Genomic DNA, 17335 nt, shown 5'->3' on the forward strand with positions numbered 1-17335 from the left:
ATCTCCTCTCAGGATGTCACTGTGATTTAGGCAGGTGAGAAAGAAAAGAAGCAAGAAGCCTCTTTTGCATGGTTCAAAATAAAAAAAAAAATCAATCTAGGAAGGGAAGACCCTCAGGTTTCTGGCCAAGTCTTTATATTTCAGAGACAGTTGAAATGAAAATGTCACCCCTCCAAAGATGTTACCTGTCTAACTTGAACATGCCCTGAAAATGATTGTTTCTATACTTCCACAGTCAGTCTGTTTCTCCTTGGCTCTGGGACTGCCATAGAGCCTGTCAGTCAGAGTCATAGAAAGTTAGAATGGAAAGTTACTTTTAGTCAAACAAATGGCTTATGTGGAGGGCTGATGTAGGGGGCTATTAATACCCTAGGATCTTCAGAATGTCTTTCTTTGCTGTCTCATCCTGTTGAGGAGGTGACCCAGCTTCTTGAAAACTATTTCAGAAGGAAACTCTTGGCAGGTTCTATAGTGTTAAAAAGGCTTCCAGCATATATCATGAAACACACTGTCTTTTTTCCCAAGGACCAGTCTATCTAAATTTGGAGAGGTTCATTAGCAGCAGAATGATGGACTTGGAGATGAATTTTTTGTTCATGGAAACCTAGGAAACAACAGAAATACAAAATGATTCTTAGTCATATGCATCCCCTTTCTCTTTTTCCATTGATGTTACTATAGAGTGGTTGGAAAGGACACAAAGAGTATTAAGAATTACACAATTTTGGGGTGGCTAGGTGGCACAGTGGATAAAGCACCGGCTCTGGAGTCAGGAGTACCTGGGTTCAAATCCGGTCTCAGACACTTAATAATGACCTAGCTGTGTGGCTTTGGGCAAGCCACTTAACCACACTAGCTAGCAAAAACTTAAAAAAACAAAACAACAACAACAAAAAAAAAGAATTACACAATTTTTAGACCTTCCAGTAAGGTTCTTTCTAAATGGCCAATAAGGAGACATAATGCTAGAGGAAAAGAACCTAATCTGATCTTGACAATCTTGACAAAATGAAACCATAAACCAAAAAAAGAAGTTTCAGCTAAATGGGAAGATGATGCTTAGTTCTCCTAAGAGAGGTAAATAAAGGCAATGATGGAGTTGATTTTTTTATAAGATAACATGGTGGGTTTTTTTAGGCTTTTTTTGCAAGGTAATTGGGTTAAATGGCTTGTCCAAGACCATACAGCTACGTCATTATTAAGTGTCTGAGGTCAGATTTGAACCCAGTTACTCCTGACTCCAGGGCTGGTGCTCTATCCACTGTGCCACCTAGCCACCCTGGAGTTAATTTTATTTTGGATTCAGAAGTAACAAAAAACATACCATTCCTTTCTTCCCTTTCCTCCTTGATTCCTCCTCTAGCCCCAAGGCATACTAGAACCCACTAGCCTCACCAAGATGGTTTATTTATCAAGCTTTTAATATGAGACAGTAGTAAGAAGACTGAGTCAAACATGACAATTCTCATCTCTTATGTAGAATTTCCATATCTGCATTTCTCTTTTTTTAAGGAAAATTTTCATTTTAATGTCACACCGAATTTTAGTACTTTTCAATACAAGGGGGAAAAACCGACATGGTCATAAGTACAGGGTTTTATATATATTACAATCTGCCTCGTTATATAATACATTTGTGGCTGTGTGATAAAATGTAACTTGAGGGGAGATTAGAATCCAGGCTCAATTGAGTAACTGTCACAAGAAAGAAGGCATTAAATACTGTTCTGAAGTATTTTCGTTTAATTTCAGAATCTCAAAATATCATTAGATCTTGGTCTTATTTAAAAAAGTTTAGTTAAACACTAAGCTAGCTGAATAACTATCTTGAAAGGTTTAAACATAATTAATATAGAAAATACTTTCCCTCTAAATGCAGTCTTACCTACATGGAAGAGGAAAAGGGGAAAGGTAGACAATTTCTTCAGCAGCATATATGGCTACCTCCATCAACCACCTTAAACTAGAAATGGTCAAGGAACCCATTAAAAAGAATCTGGCAAATTTCAAAAAAATTTTCTACTTCAGAAAATACATCAATTAAAGGGTTACATCAAGCAAATATAGTTTTCACACACTTTAATTTTTTCTTAACCAAAAACCTCTCTTCAGTGTAAGAAATAAAATACTTCTCTAATGTGATTTGCAACCTTCTTTGAACATAAGGAAAAAATTGAAAAATAAAGATTGATTAGCTAAGCCTCATGCTCTAACCAAACTACTTAATTACAGCGATTTTTCAATGGCAAAAGCCCATGCTGAATGGGCAACTTGACAGTTTTGAATCCATTTGTAATATTTTTATTTTTATTCATGGACACTAAAATGATCCAGTCATGTAGTGTTCATTTTAAGCATTCTGCATCTCTTTCCCAGTTTTGTAACTAAGGATCTTATTCCAGTCAATCTTAGTGCATATAACTGGCAACTGTCGATGTAAGGCTTTGAAAGTAGTGTCCGACATAGTCTGGTAATTCTCACTGATGGCAGTCTGATATTTGTTTTCTGCTGCTTCTACAATTTTAATAAATTCTTTTGCTGTTTGGACTTTATTAGACACTGTTAGAGCTTCTTGTTTCTTGTATGTCTTTTATGGCTCACTAGTTGAACATTGCCGTAGTCATAATAGTGAATCGGAATTTTCAAGATACCAACCACCTGTGTGGTAGAAGGAGTAATTGTAAACTTCCACTCTGATCTCCAACAATCATTCCAAAAGTTTTTTGCTTGAAACTGTTGACTTTCTATGCATGCAATAGTAGTTTGCTGTCCATCTATAGTTTTACCATAAACTGTGCAGACCCCATTAGGGTAATGTTCCTTTACATAGGCTCTCATGGCAGTTTCCACTGAATGTCTCCAAGCTTCAATGGCATTTTCAGCTTCGTAGGGCCTGGGGTCAGTAGCTTCCTTTCTTAAATGATCAAATTTGAAAGAGACTCTATTTTTGGGATCCAGAAATTTTCCATTTTCTAAATCACCATGCTCTGTTATTCATACCTGTTTTGACTGGAGTAAACTGGTTCAAGTTATACTGTACAAATGCATGAGCTGCCCCTTCCCTGAGAAGATTATCATTATTAAGCAGTAATCAAACATCATTAAATACCTCAGTAAATTCTCCAGGTGGGGGCATGGATGATGAATTTTGCTGCTATGCACCCCTTCTCCTTATCCGACAACTGCTTTTCCAGATCCACCATCTTCCTTCTCTGCATATTAATTTCTAATCTCTCCTAAGCTCACATCATCAACTGCTTATTGGATATAGGTAGTTATTTCTCCTTTATGGATGAGCTTCTTCAATTGAAAAATAAGGATGTAGCACTACAATAAGAGAATTTTTCTATCTCTTAACATATGATCCTAATCTTCATCTGAATATCCCACAGGCAAATTCAACATATACAAAATAGTACTCATTATATATTTCTCTCCAAAACTATCTCAATTGCAAACTTTCTACTAATTTTTGTTGAAGGCCCTTCCATTTTTCCAATCATCACATTTACAACCTTTGAGTCATTCTTTTTTTTTTTTTGGTAAGGCAATGGGATTGAATGATTTATTCAAGGTTACACAGCTAGTATCAATTGTCTGAGATCATATTTGAAATCAGGTCCTCTGGACTCTAGAGCGGTACTCTATTTACTGCACCAACTAGTTGTCTGGAGTCATTCTTGATTAGCTATCATCTTCATTAACAAGTCTTGTCAATTCTACCTAAACAATTTTTATCTCATCTGCCTCTTGGTTTCCACTCACACAGTCACCATCCTTCTTGCAGGTTTATGTCACCTCCCATCTGGACTAATAGAATTATCTCCATTTGGTCTTCCTGATTTCAGTGTAGCTCCTTTTCAAACCATTTACATGGCTTTAGAAAATTAATTTTCAGGGCAGCTAGGTGGCGCAGTGGATAGAACACAGGCGCTGAAGTCAGGAGTACCTGAGTTCAAATCTGACCTCAGACACTTAATAATTACCTAGCTGTGTGACCTTGGGCAAGCCACTTAACCCCATCGCCTTGAAAAAAACTTAAAAAAATTAATTTTACAAAACAGATCTAACCATGTTGCTTTCATACTCAAAAATCCTTAAAAAAATTTTTTTTTAATTCAAAATCTTTCAAGGGCTTACTAATACCTCTTCCTCAGACACAGGTGCTCCTGGTTGGCATATAAAGCCCAATTTAACTCCAAATGATCTTTCCAGATTCCTTTCTTATTATTCCCTTTGTACATATTATGTCCCAGACTTCACAGACAACATGCACATTGGTAAAATAGTGTGTCCCAAATTTATAAGTGAGCAGTATTAACTTTTACTCTTATCTAGTGTTAGGGTTTTTTAACCTATGAAATTACTCTATTGCAATGTAACTCAAATACCATAGACATTTGAAATCCCCATTTTCTCTCTTCTTTCTGGTATGGTTAATTCACTCAACTGTATTGACAGATGGGAATGACCTAGCTTCTACATCTCACTATGAGGGTCATAATATCAACCAAGGGAATACATTATAGGATATGTTACTCCTAATTAGCATGCTTCCCATATGAACAAGTCAGTCAAGATGACCTCAATAACTTTTTTGGGTGGGGGAGAGATTTGAGGCAATTGGGGTTAAGTGCTTTGCTCAGAATTATACAGCTAGGGTCAAGTGTCAGAATCTGGATTAGAACTCAGGTCCTCCTGACTCCAGGGTTGGTGCTCTGTCCATTGCACTACCTAGCTGTCTCCAATAACTCTTAATTAGAAACAAGAAAAATAAAAATACAACATCCCACTCATAAACTTGGGATACACTCTCCTACCAATATACATGGATGATGGTGTACACAAAAACATAGAAGCAAGGGACTCAGGTACCTAGGACATATACACAGGGTAGATAATGGTGGACTAGGTGACTCGATGTCAGTGGTCTCCCTCAGAAATACAGTTATCTCTTCCACATTGCATAGTGTGGGGGTGGAGGGTGTGACACCCCCATGATCTGGAAAATCCATGTGAAATTTTTTGACTCTTCCTTTATATCAGGGAAGAAGTCTGAATTATTATGGTATTAAAACTAAAATATGTTGATATGTAATACTACACATATATTTTATGCATTTCTGAGTTTCTAAACTTTTTCTGTGTTGTCTGCTGGCCTTAGTATATTGTCTATGTTTAAAAAAAACTCCCTGAAAATACCCAATTAATTTCTTATGCCAACCCACAATATATTGAGATCACAATGTGCAAAGGCCTGCTGTGGAAGGGATAACAACAGTAACTATGGTCAGATAATTTCTTTATTAGCTGTTCCCAATCTGGGTTACTGAGGCATTATTAAATTCTTTAAGTAAAGTGGAAATCCTAATTCTGGGAAATGTATGAGTTTGTGAGCTATGTGAAGTTTGCGTCCTTGGGATGACTCTGAAGGGACATTATAGTCTTTCAACAAAAACAATTCCTGTGATATACTGTGATATACTGAATTTTTCTTGGCTGGGCTCTAATGGGTTTTCTTCTTGGTAAGGCAAGAAAAAGGAAAACATTGTCCCTATAATCATTTCTTCTAAAGAAACAAATCTTCTCTACTAGTTAACTCTCAAGCTTACACAGGGACTCCAAAAATAAAAGTGAAAAAAAATGTGCCACTCAGTTCCTTCCAAAAAGGTGATAACTTAAATTATGGAGAGATATTATTGTAGGCATTTGTTTTCCTGGACTATGCAGAGAGACACCATGGGATTTTTTTTCTTTCTTTCTTTCTTTCTTTCTTTCTTTCTTTCTTTCTTTCTTTCTTTCTTTCTTTCTTTCTTTCTTTCTTTCTTCCTTCCTTCCTTCCTTCCTTTCCTCTTCTTCTTTTTCTTCTTCTTCTTCTTGTTCTTCTGGCTAAGCAAGAGGGGAAGATTAATTGAAAATATTTCTTGAAAAATAAAAATAATAAACTATTGAAATAAAAATAATCTAAAAAGAATGACGAGAACCCTAAACTGAAAACTATGTAATTTTAATCACCCCAAAGAAGAGAAAAGAAAATGCACTTCTCTCCCTTATTTGCAAGGGTGAAGGACTATGCATATGGATATTCCTTACATCAATGAGATCAGTTATATGGTGGTTAATTTTGCTGAACAGTCTTCTCCTCTCCCCTATTTCCTTTGTAATATTTTATTACAAGGGATATCTTGCTAGGTAGGGATCAGGGAAGAAAAATTTGAAAAAAAGGTCATATAAAAATAAGAAAAAATCAATAGACATTTTAAAAAAGAAATTTCTTCATAGTTCTGTGTATCTACTTAACTGTGTAGCCCCCAAGTAGGAACTAAGATTTTTGGTGGAAAAGACTTTCATTCTTACCTTATTTGTACAATTAAAAACCCTTCATTTTGTAGTTAGGAAACTGAGGCCTAGAGAAGAGGTAAGATCTGCCATAGCTGTTAGAATGTGTGGCAAAATTGGCACCAGAACTCAGACCTCCTAATTTCCATAATAATGTTGCTCCCCACCCATGGTGCCATTGAATTTCATTATCACTTCACACAATTGCTGTCAGATCAAATCACCTTGCTTTTTGCTTTCTTCCCAGAAGTTTCCCTGCTGAGGTCTTGGGATCCAGAACTGAATCACAAACCAAGAATAAGAAGCAAGGGAGGTGAAAGGGTCTTCTATCAGGAAGGAGCTTAGAGGCCCACTGATTCAAAGATCCTCTGGGACCTTATTAAACCCATACTGCACTCTAGCTAGAGCTGTGAAATCGTAAGGTTAGCAAACCAAGCTCCCTGCCGATTAGATAGTAGGGTAGAAGAAGGACTCAGATATGGTCCTTTGGGAGTTAAAGAGGCTAAAACTGCTTTTACAAGAAGAAAGGAGGAGGAAGCAAGAGGAGGACACTGGCAAATAGATAGGACAATAATTTTTCTTTTGATTTCTTCTCAGATTCCTTTGTTTTTCCCTACTCCCATCCTCCAACCCTTCCAGGGAATCAACCAAACAATGCTGCCTGAGGCTAACAACTGAACATTTAAGATGTTCAAATTCACTGAGGAAAATGGCTTCTGAAAAGTTTGTTTTCCTTTCCCTGGCTTTCTCCCTCGCATCTCCCTTACCTTAAAAAAAAGGGGTTTTTTTTAATGACTACACACACACACACACCCCAAAAGATGTTAAAAATGCAACCTCCTCTGGAAGATCAATGGAGTAGCATTAGCAAGGCATACAAAAGGAGATTTCTGTATTCACCTTCTAAAGCCATCTTGGAGAACAGAAACACAATTTCATCAATATTTCATCATTTCTTTTCTATCCTTTTTCACCTTTAGCAGGTAACAAAGAATGGCCTAAAGCCTTTTACTGAGGAGATTATAATAATTTTGATTGACCAGTTATATTTTTTTTGAGGTCAGAATTGCTTTATTATTTTAGCAGCAGGTTTTTCTGCTTACAACTGCGAAAATACAAGGCCTTCCCTTCCCCCACAGGACCTCTGCTACCCCAGTAGAGCACCTGGTCTGAAGAGCACCAAAATCTGAATAAAAGATGGAGGGGGGCCTCACAGTGTATTAGTAAAAATTAAGGCTTTCAAATGGATTTCCATAGGGAAACAGACTGAAAGAGAACAAATGGGATGGTGGAATTTGCTGGAGCCTAGAGTCCCTCAGCCTCTGGGACTCAAGTTCAGATCCCAACTCCAACTTCAGTGTCTAAGAACAAATCACTTCTCAGTTTTTTTCACTTGTAAAGGGAAAGGGACTGAACTTCTGCCTTTAGCAATGAAAGGGGACAAGCCAATGAAGAAACTTCCTTTACCGATGCAGATGTGCAACTTAATCTGAAGAAGATTCTTAGAAGAACTAGGCTCTGTGACTTGCCCAGAGTCACACAGGTATGCACCGGAAGTGAGACAAGAACCTGGGTCTTCTCCAACTCTGGCTACTCTAGTAGATCCAATGCCATGGGGCTACTCTTTGCTCTGCCCATTTCAAAGGAAAGGGGTTAACCGGTCAAACAAGAAAGTATTAAGCATTAAGTATTAGGCACTGTGCTACACCCTGAGGCTACAAAGAAAGATAAAAACATTTTCCCTGATCCCAAGGGGTGCTATGGAGACCTCAGAAGCCGCCCAATCTAATTCAGCTATCATCTGAACAAGAATCCCATCCCCAACAAGTAGATATTGACTCTTTAAAGCCCTCCAATGAGGGGGAACCTCATAATAGGAGCATTTGACCCCTAGATTCACTATTGGATTAGCAATACTCTGTTTAAAATGGGGTATAAACTCCTCAAAGCTAGGTGGCCAAGCTCTAGACTTCTCTGGACATCTCCAGCACCATTTTGAGCATTTGATAAGCCCTACATAAAAGGGGAAGTCTATTTCCTTAAAGCAATTCCTCAGAGAGACTTTTTTTTTTTTAGTAAGGTAAACGGGGTTAAGTGGCTTGCCCAAGGACACAGAGCTAGGTAATTATTAAGTGTCTGAGACCAGATTTGAACCCAGGTACTCCTGACTCCAGGGCCCGTGCTTTATCCACTACACCATTTAGCCACCCCACTCAGAGACGCTTTTGGTGAAGAACATTCCATATAGGTAGCCTAATTATTAACTTTCCTGTCAAGCAGCTACATGTACCTTTTCTACAAATGAAAAAATTAAGGCCCTGAGTGGCTTTCAAGGACTAAGATGGTACACAAATCAAAAGACAGAAAAATCCTAAACCTTAATGTTTAGCATTGGGCTCAGCCCAGAGTTTAATATGCTTTTGTTGGATTAAAACAGAAGCCTCTTTACTACCCTTGGGGCCTTGAGTCGGGAGACAGGCCTAGAGAGTCCCTCAATCCCCTACTTACTCTCTGCCTCTTTTCTTGTGTCAAGTTCCCCTGTCAAGTACTGTTACTATGTTGTCTGGGATCTACTGAGCAAAGCTAGCAGGCAAGAGTCCCTGGTGCCCCCATACCAGGGTCAGCCAAGTAGGAAGAGAAAACTGGCATCTTCAGTGTTTCATGACTGTTGGGGTGATCATCTTGGGGAAGGAGTAGTAGCAGCATTCCTCAAGGGGACTAGGTCCATCACAGTAGTGCTGATACTCTCTTTCTTGAAACCTGCCTCCACCAGGGCTGCAATCTGGGTCTCCTCACACATCTTTTTGATATCCGTGTACTTGGTCTTCAGCAGTTCTCCCTAGGACGTGAGATTGCAATAATTGAGGACACCCCCAGGCTTCAGCAGGCGGAAAGCATGAGCCTTGATGAAGTTGAATTGATGGGTATGCCAGGTCTCCTCAGAGAGGGGATAGGTGTCATATAGAATTCCATCAAAACGTCCATCAGGAAGATTGGGCACCACCTCTTCCCACAAACCTTTCAAGGGGACAACCTTATGGGGCTGATGCTGGGCCCACTCCTGAAGCCGCTGGAAGACTCCATCATGGCACTCAATGATTCAGTGCTCCTGGATGTTGGCTTCCTGCACTTTGCTGACCAAAATGGCCATTCCAAAGCCGACCTCCAGGACTCTTCCCCGTTGGGAGGAGGTGGCAGCGGCCAGCAAGTGCATGTAGGGGGTCTCCCAGTGCTCCATCACTGGCTTGCCCAGGATCTGCAAGTGTGACTATAATTTTGAGACCTTTTCTTCAATTTCAGTTCAATGTAATTTGTTGAGAATCAGTGATTATTATGTATCAGTGATTATATTCATGAATTAAGCAGAATAGAATTAAAAAGAAGGTAATTATGTTACTTAATGCTATTAGGATAAGTTATGATTGATTAATAACCCCCATGTATTGATGATAATATTAATCATATTTGATTTGTCAGCTACATTCATGCTGTTAGGTCTATTATATTTATTTATTTTGGGTTTTTGCTAGACAATGGGATTAAGTGGCTTGCCCAAGGCCACACAGCTAGGTAATTATTAAGTGTCTGAGGCCGGATTTGAACCCAGGTACTCCTGACTCCAGGGCTGGTGCTTTATCCACTGCACCACCTAGCCACCCCTTGTTAGGTCTATTATAGAAATGTAAAAATAATTTAATTGGTGCACTATCCCTGACCCTCCAAGTGTAATGTTTCTTATAAGGTTCATTTGCCTCATTATCACTGTGAATCTGTGCTACCCACTCTCTATCATAGTGATTTTTTGTTTCAAAACCACAACATCCGAGGACCCTAGGATACTGTTGGTCAAACAGTAGAGTCTTAGGAACAGCAGAAGGCCCTGAGATATTACTGACAGGAAAACCTACCCTGAGATGGTCTGATAGTTTGATGACCTGTAGCTAATGACCTGTGAAAAGTCTATTGACAAAGTGATTATGATTGATGGGCATTTCCCTTAGCCAATCATAAGATTTCCCTGCTTCTAGAATTGACCATTCATGGAATTATATTACCTTATTTTGTTTTTGGCGCTTAAAAGACTATTTTTACAGAGAACTCATGCAAGACAAGTGTTCACATAGTATTCAGAAGAAGTGATATAAGGACACTCTCAAGGTCTATCTGAAGAACTTTGGAACTGATTGTGAGACATGAAAGACTCTGGCAAAGATCTAGCATGGTGTGGCCACATCAAAGAAAGCATTGTGTTCTATAAGTGAAGCAGAATTGCAGAAGCTTGAAAGAAATGCAAGATGCACAATTTTATAGTCTTCTCTACCCCAAATGTTTATATGGACTATTTGTGCCTGACCTATGGTAGAGTCTTCCAAGCTCATATGGTTTGATCAGTCAGACACATTTTACCTTGGTTCCCCATGTGAAGGAAGGACAACAACCAATCCTGTCAATGACTGAAAAAGCAATCTTTCCTCAAGCAGGAGATCCTTGACCACAAAAAAGTTCTTGGCCCCAAATGATTAGGGACCAACGGTATCCCCCAATGAGTTAATTGATCATGCCTGAAGGTCTAAATGACTTTTTCTATAGAATATAATTCTGTAGAGAAATTTCAGGCCTCAAATAGTCAGATTTGCCTCAAAAGCTACCCATAGATAGCTTTCCTGTTCAACTCAATAAATTCACTAAACACATATTAAGCATCTATTACTTCATGCAAAGCAAGGTACTAGGTATTGGAATACAAAGAGGAAAATGGAATGTCTTTTTTTTATATTGAAGATTTCATTTGAGTTTTTGACTTTTACAATTTTTCCCCCAATCTTACTTCCCTCCCCCCCACAGAAAACAATCTGTCAGTCTTTACTTTGTTTCCATGTTGTACATTAATCCAAATTGAGTGTGATGAGAGAAATCATATCCTTAAAGAAGAAACAAAAAGTCTTAGAGATAACAAGATCAGACAATAAGATATCCATTTTTTTCCCTAAATTAAAGGGATTAGTTCTTGAAATTTGTTCAAACTCTTTATCTGGATACAGATGGTATTCTTCATTGCAGACAGCCCCAAAATTGTCCCTGATTATTGCACTGATGGAATGAACAAGTCCATCAAGATTGAACATCACCCCCATGTTGCTGTTAGGGTATACAGTGTTTTTCTGGTTCTGCTCATCTCACTCAGCATCAGTTCATGCAAATCCCTCCAGGTTTCCCTGAATTCCCATCCCTCCTGGTTTCTAATAGAACAATAGTGTTCCATGACATACATATACCACGGTTTGCTAAGCCATTCCCCAATTGAAGGACATTTACTTGATTTCCAATTCTTTGCCACCACAAACAGGGCTGCTATGAATATTTTTATACAAGTGATGTTTTTACCCTTTTTCATCATCTCTTCAGGGTATAGACCCAGTAGTGATATTGCTGGGTCAAAGTGTATGCTCATTTTTGTTGCCCTTTGGGTGTACCAACAGTGTAATAGTGTCCCAGATTTCCCACAACCCTTCCAACAATGATCATTATCCTTTCTGGTCATATTGGCCAGTCTGAGAGGTGTGAGGTGGTACCTCAGAGAAGCTTTAATTTGTATTTCTCTAATAATTAATTATTTAGAGCAATTTTTCATATGGCTATGGATTACTTTGATCTCCTCATCTGTAAATTGCCTTTGCATATCCCTTGACCATTTGTCAATTGGAGAATGGCTTTTTGTTTTAAAAATATGACTCAGTTCTCTGTATATTTTAGAAATGAATGCTTTGCCAGAATCATTAGTTGTAAAGATTGTTTCCCAATTTACTACATTTCTTTTGATCTTGGTTACATTGGTTTTATCTGTACAAAAGCTTTTTAATTTAATGTCATCGAAATCATCTAATTGGTTTTTGGTGATGTTCTCCAAATCTTCCTTAGTCATAAACTGCTCCCCTTTCCATAGATCTGACAGGTAAACTAGTCCTTGATCTTCTAATTTGCTTCTAGTATTGTTTTTTTATGTCTAAGTCCTATAACCATTTGGATCTTATCTTGGTAAAGGGTGTGAGGTGTTGGTCTAATCTAAGTTTCTGCCATACTAACTTCCAATTATCCCAGCAGTTTTTATTAAAGAGGGAGTTTTTATCCCAAAAGCTGGACTCTTTGGGTTTAACAAACAGCAGATTACTATAATTATTTCCTGCTAATGCACCTAGTCTATTCCACTGGTCTACCACTCTATTTCTTAGCCAATACCAAACAGTTTTGATGACTGATGCTTTATAATATAATTTTAGATCTGGTAGGACTAAACCACCTTCTTTTGCATTTTTTTCATTAAATTCCTAGAAATTCTTGACTTTTTATTTCTCCATATGAATTTACTTACAACTTTTTCTAACTCATTAAAGTAATTTTTTTGAAAAAGAGGAATTAAAGAAAGAACAAATCAAAAATAACCAATTAAATACCAAATTAGAAATTCTAAAAATTAAAGGAGAAATTAATAAAAGCAAAAGCAAAAAAACTATTGAATTAATAAATAAAACCAAAAGTTGGTATTATGAAAAAACCAATAAAATTGTTAAACCTCTGGTCAATTTATTAAAAAAAAAGAAAACCAAATTGCTAGTATCATAAATGAAAAAAGTGAACTCACCACCAATGAAGAAATTAAAGTAATAATTCGAAGTTAATTTGCCCAATTCTATGCCACTAAATTTGATAATCTAAGTGAAATGGATGAATATTTACAAAATATAAATTGCCCAGGTTAAATGAAGAAGAGATTAAATACCTAAACAACCCTATCTCAGAAAAAGAAATTCAACAAGCCATCATTGAACTCCCTAAGAAAAAATCTCCAGGGCCTGATGGATTCACAAGCAAATTCTACCAAACATTTAAGGAACAATTGGTTCCAATTCTATAAAGTAATTTTTTGGAATTTTGATTGGTAGGGCACTAAACAGGTAGTTTAGTTTTGGCAGAATTGTCATTTTTATTATGTTAGCTCTACCTATGCATGAGCAGTTGATATTTGCCCAGTTATTTAAATCTGATTTGATCTGTGTGAGAAGTGTTTTATAATTGTTTTCAAAAAATTTCTGAGTCTGTCTTTGTAAATAGACTCCCAGGTATTTTATATTGTCTGAGGTTACTTTGAATGGAATTTCTCATTCTAGCTCTTTCTGTTGTATCTTGCTAGACATATATAGAAAAGTTGAGGATTTATGAGACTTTATTTTATAACCTGCAACTTTGCTAAAAGTGGTGTAGTGGATAAAGCACCGGCCCTGGAGTCAGGAGTACCTGGGTTCAAATCCGGTCTCAGACACTTAATAATTACCTAGCTGTGTGGCCTTGGGCAAGCCACTTAACCCCGTTTGCCTTGCAAAAACCTAAAAGAAATAAAATAAAATTGCTAATTGTTTCAAGTAGTTTTTTGTATGATTTCTTGGGATTCTCTAGGTATACCATCATGTCATCTGCAAAGAGCAAGAGTTTTGTCTCTTCCTTCCCAATTCTAATTCCTTCAATTTCTTTTTCTTCTCTAATTACTGAAGCTAACATTTCTAATACGATATTGAATAATAGTGGTGATAATGGGCACCCTTGTTTCACCCCTGATCTTATTGGGAATGCCTCTAGCCTGGTTTCAGATAGATACTGCTAATTATTCTAAGGAATAGTCCATTTATTCCTACACTCTCTAGTGTTTTTCATAGGAATGGGTGCTGTATTTTGTTAAAAGCTTTTTCAGCATCTATTGATATGATCATATAATTTCTGATAGCTTTGTTGTTGATATAATTGATTATATTAACAGTTTTCCTAATATTGAACCAACCCTACATTCCTGGAAATAAATCCTACTTGATCATAATGTATTATCCCAGTGATAACTTGTTGTAATCGGTTTTGTTTTTTTTTTTTTTTAGGTTTTTTGCAAGGCAAACGTGGTTAAGTGGCTTGCCCAAGGCCACACAGCTAGGTAATTACTAAGTGTCTGAGACCGGATTTGAACCCAGGTATTCCTGACTCCAGGGCTGGTACTTTATCCACTATGCCACCTTGCCACCCCCTGTTGTAATCATTTTGCTAAGATTTTATTTAATATTTTTGCATCTATATTCATTAGGGAGATAGGTCTATAATTTTCTTTCTCTGTTTTAACTTTTCCTAGTTTAGATATCAGCACCATATTGGTTTCACAGAAAGAGTTAGAGTTCCATCTTTCCCTAAAAAATGGAATGTCTTTAAGGAGCTTACAGTCTACTGGAATAGATAACAAGTCTGTGAAAATTAAAAGTAATACAACAGTGGCTTTCCTAACTTCTACTGCTTGGAAGGCCAGGGGTGTTGCATTTCACTTTTCTCCCAGGCTTCTCCAATATACTTATTGAATGGTCAAGTGTCTAATCAATCTGTTAATGATTTAAGCTTCTACCAATAATGTTCTATTTTAGTTAAGTTAACCACTAACTGTCACTTCAGCTTTTACAAAAGAACATTTATATGATATGATATGGTATGATATGATATGATATGATATGATGTTATGTTATGTTATATTAAGTATATTATAAAAATGTATAAACATCTCCCCTCCCCTATATCATGAGGCATGATTCAACCAAGATTTCTGAGGTCTACCCTCTGGTCAGTAGCTCTGCCATTACAAAGACTGGAGAGATAGAAACCTGGTATAATCCATGGATAACAAGAACTCTACCAACTAAAGGGAAACCAAAATGTCCACAAGGGCATTACACTGATACTCAATGAGTATGGAGACATTGGTCTTAGGGGGTGGGAGAATAACTGGCATTTTTCAGCAAAAAAAATTTTCTAAGAATGGCATAGAACTGTGGTAACTCTTTTTAATAGACTAATATTATGGGGATGACCACATTCAGTTTTGAGGAGGTTCTAACCCTACAGACAAACACACAAAATTATAGCTAATGTTTAAACTCAGATAAAATAAACAGAGGCTAGTACAGTTCTTTATGTCACTGGAGAATCCTGAAGAATTATTACAAGGTGGTACTGTATTGTGTAAACTGGATCTTTCTTTGCAAATACAATGTGATACAGTAGGAATTTAGGGAATCATCTGGTGAGGAGATAGCACTGTCCCTCTTGCTATATTGTAGCCTGTATTACTCCTGAGTGAATCCCAAACCGGGTTAAAAGGTAATTGGGAAATATTTAACAAAATAAATAAAAATGCAATAGAATATAGATAATGTTAGCATGCAGTTTTCTAAGTTAATATATGACTTTTAGCAATCCTTGAGTATGATTTATTTGACATTACTTTTCTAATGTTTGACATCCTTTACCAACTCCAAACAATCTTTCATTACCTTTATGGAATTCTGCCCTGTCTCAGTCCTACCAACTCCATAAGCACCCAAATATCTGGTTGATAAGTAACTGAATGAATTTACAAGAAAAGCTAGTTATACAGTAAGGTATAACCCTGTAACAACTTCATCATTAGTACTCCAGTGATAGAGAACTTCCTTCTTTGCTAATACCTACTGACTTTAGATATTCAATGGAATTCAACATTAGATGCAATATACTTAATTGTGTAGTATAGTTAGGAATATAAGTGATCAGAAAGAGGTCACATTTACCCACCCTGTTCTCAGAAGGGCATCCCCTGCACAAAGCTGTCAGAGATACAGAAACTATTCCTCTATTCTTTTTTGTTTTGTTTTGTTTTAGGTTTTTGCAAGGCAAATGGGGTTAAGTGGCTTGCCCAAGGCCACACAGCTAGGTAATTAAGTGTCTGAGACCAGATTTGAACCCAGGTACTCCTGACTCCATGGCCGGTGCTTTAACCACTACGCCACCTAGCCGCCCCTATTCCTCTATTCTGTGTTGGATTCTGAGCTATAGGAGAGGATGGTGAAGAAGAATGAACTTTAAATAGAAAATGACTGTCATTGCTAATTGTTACTTTTGTGTGGGGGAAAGATTCTGAGAAGATGGTGGAGTAGGTCAGAAAACTTCAGACTTTCCAAATTTCTTCCACAAAAAAAGACAGAACAGAAATAAATAGAATTTGAGGTAAAGCAATTGATTTTCTTTAGATTTTTCAAGGTAATGGGATTAAGTGGCTTGCCCAAGGCCACACAGCTAGGTCATTATTAAGTGTCTGAGGTCAGATTTGAACTCAGGTATTCCTGACTCCAAGGCAATGCTCTATCCATTGCGCCACCTAGCCGCCCATAGCAATTGATTTTCTAAGACAACTTGAGAAAACCTCAGGAAAGACTTGTCTTCTAGGAGTAAAGGTTTGACAAGATTGAAGTGAAAATATCTCTAGGAGGTTTCTGCTGAATCAATAAACCACAACTGGGGACAACTGGGGGCAATTGGGTTGAGAAACAGTCTCAGAACTTTCACCCTGCAGATTATATAAGGATTAGAATACTGAGTAGGAGAAGATTAAAGGACTTTCCACTGTTGAACCCAGCTGTGCTGACCAGACTAGTCCTAGACTGTGGCTGCAGGGGAGAAGGAGCTAGGACATGCTTGGTGAGTGAGGTAACAGAGGGGTGGGAACCTTGCTTGACTGTAGGCACTTGCAGGAGAGCAGAGTTCCTGGTTTCAATTCTATAGCAGAGAGGACAACTGAAATTTGCAGCTATAAGAGAGACCACAAAGAGCAAGAAAGCATTTGTAGGACTGTGGGGCTTAGCCCTGGCAGTGCCCAAGGTTGGATCCCAGGAGAGAACTCAGAAAATAGCAGCTAAAAGGACCTGAGTACTGGGGCATCATTCCCCTCCCCTTGGGATTAGAACCTGATCATAATGATATTATTAAAAATAGAATAAAATAAATAAAAATAAAAATGAATAAGTAAAAGAGAAAGAACCTAATCATAGATAGTTACTATAGGGATAGAGAAAAATCTGGGTTCATATTTAGAGGAAGATAGTAGAGCTAATGGTCACATGCCTAAAAAGAGTTCTTGGAACAACTTAAAAAGGACTTC

The 17335-nt window shown here is 37.5% G+C and overlaps 1 pseudogene; it reads right to left on the minus strand.

The window, feature by feature from the left end:
* Positions 1-2350: 2350 nt before the first annotated feature.
* On the minus strand, positions 2351-3209 carry LOC141516569 (F-actin-capping protein subunit alpha-2 pseudogene; annotated as a pseudogene).
* Positions 3210-17335: the final 14126 nt, after the last annotated feature.

Source organism: Macrotis lagotis, chromosome 1, assembly GCF_037893015.1.
Source record: "Macrotis lagotis isolate mMagLag1 chromosome 1, bilby.v1.9.chrom.fasta, whole genome shotgun sequence".
NCBI lineage: Eukaryota > Metazoa > Chordata > Mammalia > Peramelemorphia > Peramelidae > Macrotis > Macrotis lagotis.